A 10958-nucleotide genomic window follows, 5' to 3' on the forward strand; every position below is an offset into this window, starting at 1 on the left:
AAACAAATAATACATTTATTAAATGTTTTATATTTTTATGCAGCAATTTTTCCTGAAGAATATTACCACACTCAGTAATTACTCAAAGTTCCCAGTATGATTATTTCACACAAGAAAACCAGATATTATGGAAAATCTGACATTCTATCTATGCATGACAGGCATACACAGAAAATAATTTCCAACCAACCAGTGCCTTGACGCATGTTGTCTATTTAATAATTATTGGTTTGAGTTGTGCATCTTGTTTGATCATTTCAATCTATATGCTGTTCTTTCTTGATAAAAATTTTAAAAGTTTTAATTCCTCTAACATTTTATTTGTTGTGGTATAAAGCTATAAAACACATCGCATCTTTATATTTTCTTGTAGTAATACATTTATCTATGAGATCACTTTAGCTATCACCAAAATTCAATCATGCATAGTTTGGATGTGCTCCTGTCAAATCAATATAAGCTTAAAATTGTTTTAGGATCAGAATTTATTCAGAAAATTCTATTTAATGAAACTTATTCTGCCTTGCATTGTAAATATTTGTACACTAGTTTTACGCTCTTTATTAGATTTTAATTTTTTTGGTGGTAGATATTGTGTCATATTCATCTTTGAATCTCTAACAAGTGCCTAACATACTGCTTTTCATTAAAAATTACGTTGTCAGATTTTAAAGGCAGTTTAGAGCTTACTTGCTCCAGTGATTTTGAAACTATGCCCAATGGAAACCCAGAAGTTCTTATATTTTGAGTACCCTGCCCTGTTTAAATCAATGTGCCTCTAACATTATATGTTATACATATTGAGCAATATTTCATTTTAAAAGTCTTATTTGACTTTAAAAATATAAAACAAAAACCACATTTTTCCAACCATCTCATCTTATGGATGAACTATAAGTTGAATATGAGACTGTTTATTATATCAATCAGGATAGGTTTGGATATGCTACAAAACAAACAATCCCAGATCTCAGTAGCTTATCATTGTGAATATCTATTTCTTGCTCATACTTGTTGCTCAGTCTAGATTAGCAAGGAGGATCTTTTCAAACTTGGCACTCAAGAAGCAAAGTTAATTGAAACTTTATCTTAACACACATTTTTAGGATTTCTTTGGCAGAAGAAGGAAATGTGGTGAATCATACACAGGCTCTTAAAGCTTCTTTGTCAATTTGCTCACATTTCATTGGCTAAAGTAAGTCACATGGCCATGCCTAACTTCAATGGGAGCAGGAAAGTAAAATCTGAGTCTGTGCCCAGAAAGGGCTGGGTGGAATATTTGTAATAAGCCCTAAAGAGTATCACAGTTAGGAAACTTGTCCAAGATCACCCAGACATTTATCAACAGTTCTGGTCTTACATAAATGTCTGATATATATTCCTTCACAACTCTTTGCATTACACTATAGATGGATATTGAGTCTGGAATAAACTATGAAGGCTTTTGGGGTTTGCAGGAGAAAAAGAACAATAAAAACTGAACAAGGCATGAGAGGTCTTTCTGATTATCCCTCCTCTCCTTAACAGCATCAGTCCTGACTTCTGCTTGGTTTTCCTTCATCTACACATAAGCACATATTTGCTCTCTACTCAAAGAAAACTCTTCCTGATCCTCGCAGCTCCACTAGCTAAAGTCATAGTTCTTTGTTTCTGTTCCTCTCTTGACTCCAGTAATGCTTTGCTCTCCTCTTTTCTTTATACTTCTAACTGCTCCTTCTCCTGTCATGCTTTCGGACCATTCTACTACTCTTCTGAGTGCCCCCAAATGGGTACGCTCTAAAGCCAAATTATTAGTACACAGTGGCTTTCTTTTTGAGAATAGAGTCATGAAATTAGTTTTAAATTCTAGGTCTAGCGGCTATCAGCGTGAACACTTAGATGTGTTAGTTCATTTCTCTAAGCCTACTTTTACATTAGTAAAAACGATAATACCCCTGTATCATTTTAAGGAAGATTAAATGTGAAGGAACTTGATGAATGATAGGTACTTTCTAAATGTTTTTCTTTCTTCCTTTCCCGTTTGTTTCTCAAATTCCTTCAGACCCAATTTTCTTCAGCCCAAACTTCTACAATGGTCTCCAAACTGACTTTGTTTTAAGCCGCTCTAGTTTAACTCATTTAAACAGTTCTACTATACTATTCTGCATAAGATTAAAAAAATTTTTTTTCTTGAGTAACGAAGTGATGTTATGAGATGCATTTTAGGAAATTTAAAGTTCAAATCCACTTATACTGTCAGTTAAGATGGCCCCAGTAAGGTCTCAAATTATGTCTTCTACCATAATTTCATTATTGTCCTAAAGGAACTCTTTACTTTGATAGATTAATTTGTTGTGAAATTAAATTCTATATGCATCAGACTTTTTTCTCCCCTTGACTCATCTCTGGAATGCCTTCCTTGTTCATTTTTGTTTATTTTAGTCATTCTTTCAAATTCCATTTTCCTTTCTTATTGCATCTAGGGTTTCCAAGATCTCGTTTCCTCTAGACTCCCATAGTGCTCTCAGTCTGTATCACTGATTTGATAGTAAAATTATCTGAGAGTGTACTGTCATGCATATGTATTTATATTATAGGAATTTATTAGGTAAGGGAGGCTAACTGTTGTAATAAGCAACCTCAAAATCACAAAATAGAAGCTTTACAAAATAGAAGTTTAGGTGTTGCTCATATAATAATTCGTAGAGAGTATTTTGGAGGTGCCCTTTCATGAAATGATTCAGAAATCCAACTCCTTCCATCTTGAAATTCCACCATCCACTAGAGCTATGCTGTCTTTCTAACAATATTGTCACTAGTCTGTATGTGGCTCCTGAGCATTTGAAATGTGATGTACTGATAAACTGAGGTGTGCTGGAAGTGTGAAAAAACACATGATTTTGAAAACAGTGTGATGAAAATAATCTAAAGCATTGAATTAATAATTTTTAATCAATTACATGGGAAAATGACAATATTTTATATATATTAGGTTAAATAAAATACATTATTAACGTTAATTTTACCTTAAGTTTTTTTGTGTGTCTACTAGAAAATCTTAAATTTCACATGTGACCGTACTCTAGTTCCATTAGATTGCATCTCCCCAGAGTTCTCTTGAATCTTCTTTTGGATCTTCTATAGCTGGTGGAAGACAGAGGAAGTAAAAGAGTGCAGATGATTGTAAGCTTTTATGAGTCAGGCCTGAAAGATACACACATTATGTCTGTCCCACTCCATCAGTCAGAATACAGACAATAAGGCCTCACTTTTCTGAAGGAAAGCTGGGTCTTGAAGACAAGTGTGCACTCAGGAGAAAAAGAAAATAGATTTTGGTGACCACATAAGCTGTTTTTTCTGTATGTATCTGTGTTTCTCTGTGTGTAAATAAATGTCTTGCTGCTCATGTTAGAGACTTAAGTTATGTTTCTAATGTCTCTAATGCTAAATCCTCACATTTTAGAGTCTTTCCCGACTGAACCTTGCACAGTCACTTAAGCACACAGTCTGACTAAATACTTTCTGACTGATCTGCATATCAGTGACAAGAAGGAGGCAGAGATGAGTGTATCTGAATTGGGAGATACTGAAGATACTGACCTTACTAGAATGTGTGAATGTGTACGAATGTGTTGGAAGGTGGGGGTGGTGGGTGGGGAGGTGAAGTGCAAATGGAGGAATAATTGGAAATTTGACAGAGGAAAAAGTTTACGATGGGCATTGAATACCAGACAGTGGAATATAGACTTCATGTGATAGAATGTAAAGTGATTTAATGATGAGTGCGGGGGCGATGGTGGGACCATTATTTAAGAAATTGATACTGTGTGCCTGATATATTGGAGTGGGGGAACACTTTGAATCAGTGAGACCTGATGAAGGATCTATTGAGGTCAAGTCAGGTTTATTTAAAATATGTATTAGGAGACAGAAAGGGAAAGGTGCTGTGTTTCTCAACTACTAAACTTCGCTGCGTCCCCTTTCTAAACAAAGACATCAACTCTGTTTTTGTGACATGGTATGCAGTAAGACTTCTGTTTGTTTATTCTTCACATGCAAATTGCCTCTTGTTTTCCAGCCAGTCTGCACATTCACAGGCTAGGTGGGAGGCTTATGGCTTTGTAGCCCCAAATAACAAGGAAATGCTAAAGTTACTTTATTTTTAGAAGAATTCCATGTGGTGTGCCATGAAATCAAGCTGTGACTGTTTGGTGTCAGTCTATTTTGTCATACCAATTGTTTTAAAACTTTTCTCCTACTGAACAGGGTAATGGGAGTCTATATACCTGAGAAAGGCGACAGCTTGGGGTCTGGAGCTGTCCATGTGGCTTGGTGGGAGTCTCATGGACAGTCAGGAACTTGGGTGTTAACCCATCTGCATTGTTTTAAATAGAGATGTTATCTTTCATTGTTTGGTGATGTTCAGATTAGAGACAGTGGAAAAATCTGCCACTAACTTAGCAGTGGCAGCCGTGTGTGCACGTGCTTTCACGTGCTTGTGTGTATGCATTAATAAAGATTTTCTACACTCTATAGCTGTCATGGATGAGGGTTAAGTAGGGCTAAATGCTGATAGGTGTAGACTGAGTGTCTAACTATCCTTCGCAGTATTGTAATCAGATAACCCCACCTACATCAAAGCAACCTAAGGAGCTTTGTGTTTTATGGTTTTTTTTTGTCATTACAATTTATGCTTTAATATTTATTTATAAAAATCTCTATGTTCCTTTATTGGAGCTAGATTCCTGACCAGTATACAGTGATGTATTTACTAACCAGAGACCTATGCAGAAATTACATACTAGATAGGTTTTCATTACACTTTGGTTATTGATGGAATAGAGCCATTTATAAAGTGTTATACATCAAAAAGCTTTGAATTTGACCAGGCTATCCATTAATTCAACTCTGAAAAAGGTAAGTGACATTTAATTTTAGCTACTATATTTTGCAGTGTTAAAAAGCTTAAGCATTCGGTAGCTTCTCAAAATGTTATTCTATGCACGATGGCATTTTACAGACAGAGCAGAGTCCATCTTCTCACCCAGATTCACATAGACAGGTCTCATTTGAGAACTATATGCTAAATAGCTGGTACTTAGAGACAGAAGTACTTCTTACCTGAGGTTCTTACCACCACTACAGACTTCTTACTCTGAAAACCTGTCTTCTCAGCTGCATTTTACAGTGCCAGCGAAGACATGCAGCAATTGCCCTGTGTGCATTAGAGCACCAGGTCTCTCTGATGGTGGTGGCCGGCACTATTATTATATCCAGGTAAATAAAGACCCATTTTTAAAAATGCCAACTTGAAATACAAATTAAGGGTACAATATTAGTTTTGAGTAATCTGGAGTCCGAATGATTTGAAAATTTTCAGAAACTGATGGCGATTGTACCCAGGATGTTTCCTAGCTACGGAGACATTAATACATTGATTCAAATCTCTGAACTCAATCCAAATAGCCCTGGGATCATCCTTCAAAGTGCATATCAAAAATTATGGACTTAGGGTGACAACGTTTGACACTATGTTATACAAGTCAAACCTGTTTTGAGAGAAAAGCATCAAATGCTTCGTGCACACATTTAGTTTTATTGTAACAAAGCAACTAGTACACTTTTAACATTTAGGACTGAGCATCCTCTTTCCTTTCCAGTGAGGCAAAAAGAAAATTTAAAAATAAACAGGAACAAAATGACAATAGAGGATGTCAATTCGGACTAAGATCCTACAGTTTCTGCTGACTCTCCCATGGAGTGGCAGGGCTCAAGTCATCATTAAGAGAGAATTTTATTTTAAAAGTGTCACCTTAAACTTCAAGGATGTCCATGAAACATCACAATTAAACGTGCCAAAGGAGAAGCCATTGTCAAAATGCCCACTTAACCCACCCAAACGTCTCAAACCCACCCTTTGCTGACCTTCAATAACTCTATTTTTTTTTTTTTTTAAAACAAGATAAAGTAGAGAGATACATGTTGGTAAATGCTAACCATTCATATTCACATGGAGACAGTGTAATCTCTGAGCCCAGTATACAGAGAAAGGAGGAAGAAAGCTAAAATTTTATGCATTACTTACGCAGGGGCTTAGCACCCTCCAGCTTCCAGCAGAGCTAAGGGAGCAGATGGTGTTCCTTTTTTTCCCCACAGAGCAAGGTGGTATTGATTCCAGAAAGTTTTTGTTGAGACAGGAAGGGACAAAAATGAATTTGGAACAGAAAGAGGCAAGATTCTTTTCCCCCTGTATTCTGTTCAAGGTATTTCCCTGTAAATAAGGTGAAAACCATGCTGTAAAGGAGAGAAAAGAGACCTCAAAAACAGGGCGACTGAGCATAAGAGTAAAAAAAAAAACAAAGAAAATGACTGCAACTTATTCCCAGGGTTTGCAGAAAATTTAAAAATGTTGGAATCTGAAGAAGGTTCAAGTAGCTGAAGCTGAAGGCTTTTGAGGCGAATGAGAAAAGATGAAGTCAGGGACCCTGATAATCACGTAGGGCCTTGTAGGCTGTTGTAAGGACTTTGACTTTCACTCCGAGTCAGTTGGGTAATGTTTGGAGTCATGTGATCAGACTTGTGTGGAGGATCCGTCTGGCAGCTTTGTGGAGAACACAATATGGGCTATTAGGATAATCCAAACTAGAAATGATGGTTGGTGGGTATGGGAGAGATGTGAAGAAGTAGATTTCCAGATATATTTTAACGACAGCATCAGCAAGTTTTTGAACAAGTAAGATATAGAATATGAGGGTCAAAGAAGACTCAAGAATGACTTCTAGGTTTTTAGCCTAAATAGCGTGAAAAGGATGGACATGTTATTCAGTGTGATGTCAGGAGGACAGCAAAAGAGTGTTGTGTTTTTTTTTGTCATTGTTTTTTGGTGTGTTTTGTTTGTTTGTTTGTTTGTTTTGATGTGAAAGGAGGAAGCATGATCAGGAATTTGGTTTTGGTTGTGTTAAATTGGAGCTATCTGTTAGACTTCTAAGTAGTGGTCAAGTAAACAGGTTATATTTGAGTGTGGGGCTCGAAGGCAAAGTCTTGACTTGATATTGATTTAGAAGTCAGCATATATAAATTTGAAACCTTGAGATGTAGTGACATCATCTAAGGTGATGGATTAAGCCCAAGGACCAATATTTTGATGTCTTGGAGAAACATAGAGGAACCATTTAAGGATGTCATGAACAGGGACGCCGAGGTAGGAAGAAAATCAAGGGACCAGTGCTATCCAGAGATAATGTGAAAAAAGTGCTTCATGAGTGAATGACTAAGAAAGTTATCTGCACTGTTGGGTCAAATCCATGAGGATTAAAAAAATGGACCCCTGGATTTCGGATCTTTGATGAGAATGGTCTTGACAAAAGCAGCATTCACCACTCTTCAGGGTTATTGGGTCACACTTGCTTTACTTTTCTTTTGTCCAAGAGGAGCCCACACTAAATAATGGTTAAGGACAGGGACTCTGGGTTTACACTGTCTGTAGTCTAATCCTCGTTCCATATTTACTAGTTATTTAAGCTTGGACAAATTATTTAACCTTTCTCTGTGCTTCTTTTTAAGTGGAGGAAATAGTGTCCACATTATAGGGTTATGGGAGGTTTAAATGAGATAAACAATTAGGGCAATATCTGTCACATAGTAAATGAGCAATAAATATTAACTCTAATGATTAACAATAAACAATCAGTAAAATTAACAAAAAATAAGCCTGCCTTATATTTTCTTCTTATCCTGAAAATCATGTAACACCACTCTAGAGTTGAGCCTGAATTGGTTGTTCTATCTTTATATACTCTGAGTTTTTGTTTGTTTGTTTGTTGTTTTCTGCATTTTCTCATCATGACAAGAATTAACCATATTATAATCTAGTTAATTCCACAAAATTCTCTCCTTTAGATTGTAAGCTCCCCGAGAAGCCATAGCTTGTTCATATCTCATAACTTAATGCGGTGTGTGGCACTTTGGCACTTCAGGCTTGAAATTAAAATGGTTTCTGAATGTCCTAGTATTTGATCAAGGTGTGACCTGCAGGGCCATTCTAATAGTCTAGCAATGCCAGGATGCACTGTTAATTACGGGAATTTCTTATAAGTGAATTTTAATTTCTAAAATAACGCTTCAGTCTTTTTTTAAATTTTTTTTTTAAGATTTTGTTGGGGGAGGGGAACAGGACTTTGTTGGGGAACAGTGTGTACTTCCTTTTTTCCAAGTTAAGTTGTTGTCCTTTCAGTCTTAGTTGTGGAGGGTGCCTTTCAGCTTCAAGTTGTTGTCCTTTCAGTCTTAGTTGTGGAGGGCGCAGCTCAGCTCCAGGTCCAGCTGCCATTTTTCTAGTTGCAGGGGGCACAGCCCACCATCCCTTGTGGGAGTCGAACTGGCAACCTTGTGGTTGAGAGGACACATTCCAACCAACTGAGCCATCTGGGAGCTCAGCAGCAGATCAGCTCAGGGTGCTATGTTCAATCTTAGTTGCAGGGGGCGGAGCCCACCATCCCTTGTGGGACTCGAGGAGTCGAACCGGCAACCTTGTGGTTGAGAGCCCACTGGCCCATGTGGGAATCGAACTGGCAGCCTTCAGAGTTAGGAGCATGGAGCTCCAACTGCCAGAGCCACCGGGCCGGCCCCGCTTCAGTGTTTTTAATCTATCATTCTCTTCCTGTATAGATTATTTTACAGAGAAATCTTTGTCATTTTCTCACCCCTGTAAGGGATCCTGATCTATTGTTCAGGACAGTTGACCTTTGGGGTTGGTGGTCTTGCCCCATGGTGGGTACTTCTGTGGAGACTGCACTTTCTTTCTCTTTTTAAAACTAAAACTGAAAATAGACCCTCATTTTTAATTCTTCCCAATCATAGTTCCAGAAACTCAAATAACAATACCTTTAACAGTTTCGAAAATACCTTCACAAATTGGAAAAATAAAACAAAATAGTGTTCATATTTGTTTCATTTCTCTTCTTTGAAATATGTGAATAAAGGTAACTCTGAAATATAGCAAAACTGTGTTTGTTGGGTTCTCAAAACTGGTTTCCAATTCTAAATCAACACTGGGTCAGGAGGAGTGCATTAAGCGACAACTCCAGCAATAAGCAGTATATTTTAAGAGCTTTGTCTATGGACAGAATGAGAGAACATGAGCAAATATCTGCTCCAAATCCTGTGCCTTCATTTACCAGCTCAAAAGATGGCAACAATTGTTCCTTGCCTTTCTCACATAGATGTCATCTAGGTGGTTAAAAAAAAAAAAAAGTTGGAATCCATCAGTGTTCCATTGAGTCATGTTCTCCTTCATCTTCTCTCCTTCCTCCCCCTCATCATCGTCTTCTTCACCTTTATCCTCACTCCCTCCTTCATCAATATTTCCCAACCCTTGATCATCATCATCAACAATTCTTTGAGGTAAGGAAAATATAGTTACTCTCGTTTAACAGGCTAAGGAAGCGGGGATCCAAACAGGAAAAGTGGTTTACTCTGGTTTATACCATGTGGTAATTGGTGGTAGAGCTGTGAATGAGGATACATGTAATCTTGCTTCGTCTCTAGAGGCAGGTGAGAGGAAGCAGGTGTAGTCAAGTCTTAATGGGAATGTGATCCAATTGATTGAAATGTGGATGATTTGCTTCAGGACCATCTGGGATTGTTGTTAAAAATTCAGATTTCTGACCCCAAGGAAGATCTACTAAGTCACAATCCCCAGAAGTAGTGCCTGAGCATCTGTGTTAGTAGATCGTAAGCATATCTAAGTTTGAGAACCACTGAAAAGTAGAGTGCAATTAGGCCTTGGAATTTAACAGTTTTAAATTTGAGTCACAGCTGTTTGACAAAGCTGTTTGACACTGACCTACAGTGTTCTTGTAGTTATTTATTCATTTTTATTATTATTTTTTTCCATTGAGGCATTTTATTTGCACTTATGTATTACACCCCCTAGGAAAAGAATCCCAGGATTTTCCCTCCTGTGTGTTTTCATCTTGTCTCTTTATGGTGCATAGTGCACGCTGAGGTTGTTAGAACAAATGAAACAAAACTGACTGGCCTGAAGTAGGTTGTTCTGCCATTTTTCTAAGTCTTTGAGTTGCTTCTCACATCTGGGGCTGATCACTTCCCCCTTGTTTAACCTGCTCGTGAGGTTCACAATAATTTTCCCAGCTCTGGGATCATCAATGATTTCGAATTCTCCAATGCATCATCATCACGGTTAGAAACCAGGTGATGACTTTGGAGCACCTCCAGCCGGGCAGAGAAGTTACGTCTACTAAACACCTGGCATTTGCCTCTCTTTTTGGCATTGCCGATGCTCTTGAGAGCGTCAGTCAGGACATTCATTCTCACCATTATGGTGGCGGAAAAAGCTGCAGTGTTCCTCTATTTAAAATGGTATTACGCATGCAACTATGAAAAAATAATCTTAATATATAAGAAGAAATGCAGTGAAAAAATGATTTCTGAAAAAAAAAAATGGTGAGTATAGCTTTGTGCCAAATGTGGGCTTGCCCTACTGCTGAGAGACACATGCACATTCAAACCCTTTTATGTTACCCACATGAGACTAAAGAAAGAAAAGAACAACTAGTAAAAAGAAATTAAAAAATAAACTAAGCTTGGCTATAGGTCTAGCAAACTTATTTAGTGAATTTATTACAAGAACCCATCTGAAAACCATGGGCTCCAAGTTTAGAAGGAAACATAAAACTTCTGAACTTCAGAGTTTAAGTTGTCTTTAACACAGTATAACTCTGATCGCCTGCTTGGTTAAATTTTTTAAAAAAATTCAACTCCCCTGGCAATCCTAGAAGCAGGAAATGAATAACTTTCAAAAGAAAAAAATCTTTGTTGTTTGAATAGCACAGATTTCCATTCAGTTAGAAAAAAATTACTAAAATTTCCCTTGAAAAGCAGTGATTGAAATGTTCTGAAAAATTCAAAGAACTTTTTTGAAAATATCAGCTTCAAAACAAAATTTCTCAAGGTTTTTATAA

At 37.2% G+C, this 10958-nt stretch overlaps 1 pseudogene; it reads right to left on the reverse strand.

Annotated features, from left to right (window-relative positions):
• Positions 1-9945: 9945 nt before the first annotated feature.
• LOC109448873 (small ribosomal subunit protein uS8-like) lies at positions 9946-10314 on the reverse strand (annotated as a pseudogene).
• Between the last annotated feature and the right edge of the window lie 644 nt (positions 10315-10958).

This window comes from Rhinolophus sinicus, chromosome 2, assembly GCF_057876585.1.
Source record: "Rhinolophus sinicus isolate RSI-liver-muscle chromosome 2, RSI-T2T, whole genome shotgun sequence".
NCBI classification, from domain to species: Eukaryota; Metazoa; Chordata; class Mammalia; order Chiroptera; family Rhinolophidae; genus Rhinolophus; species Rhinolophus sinicus.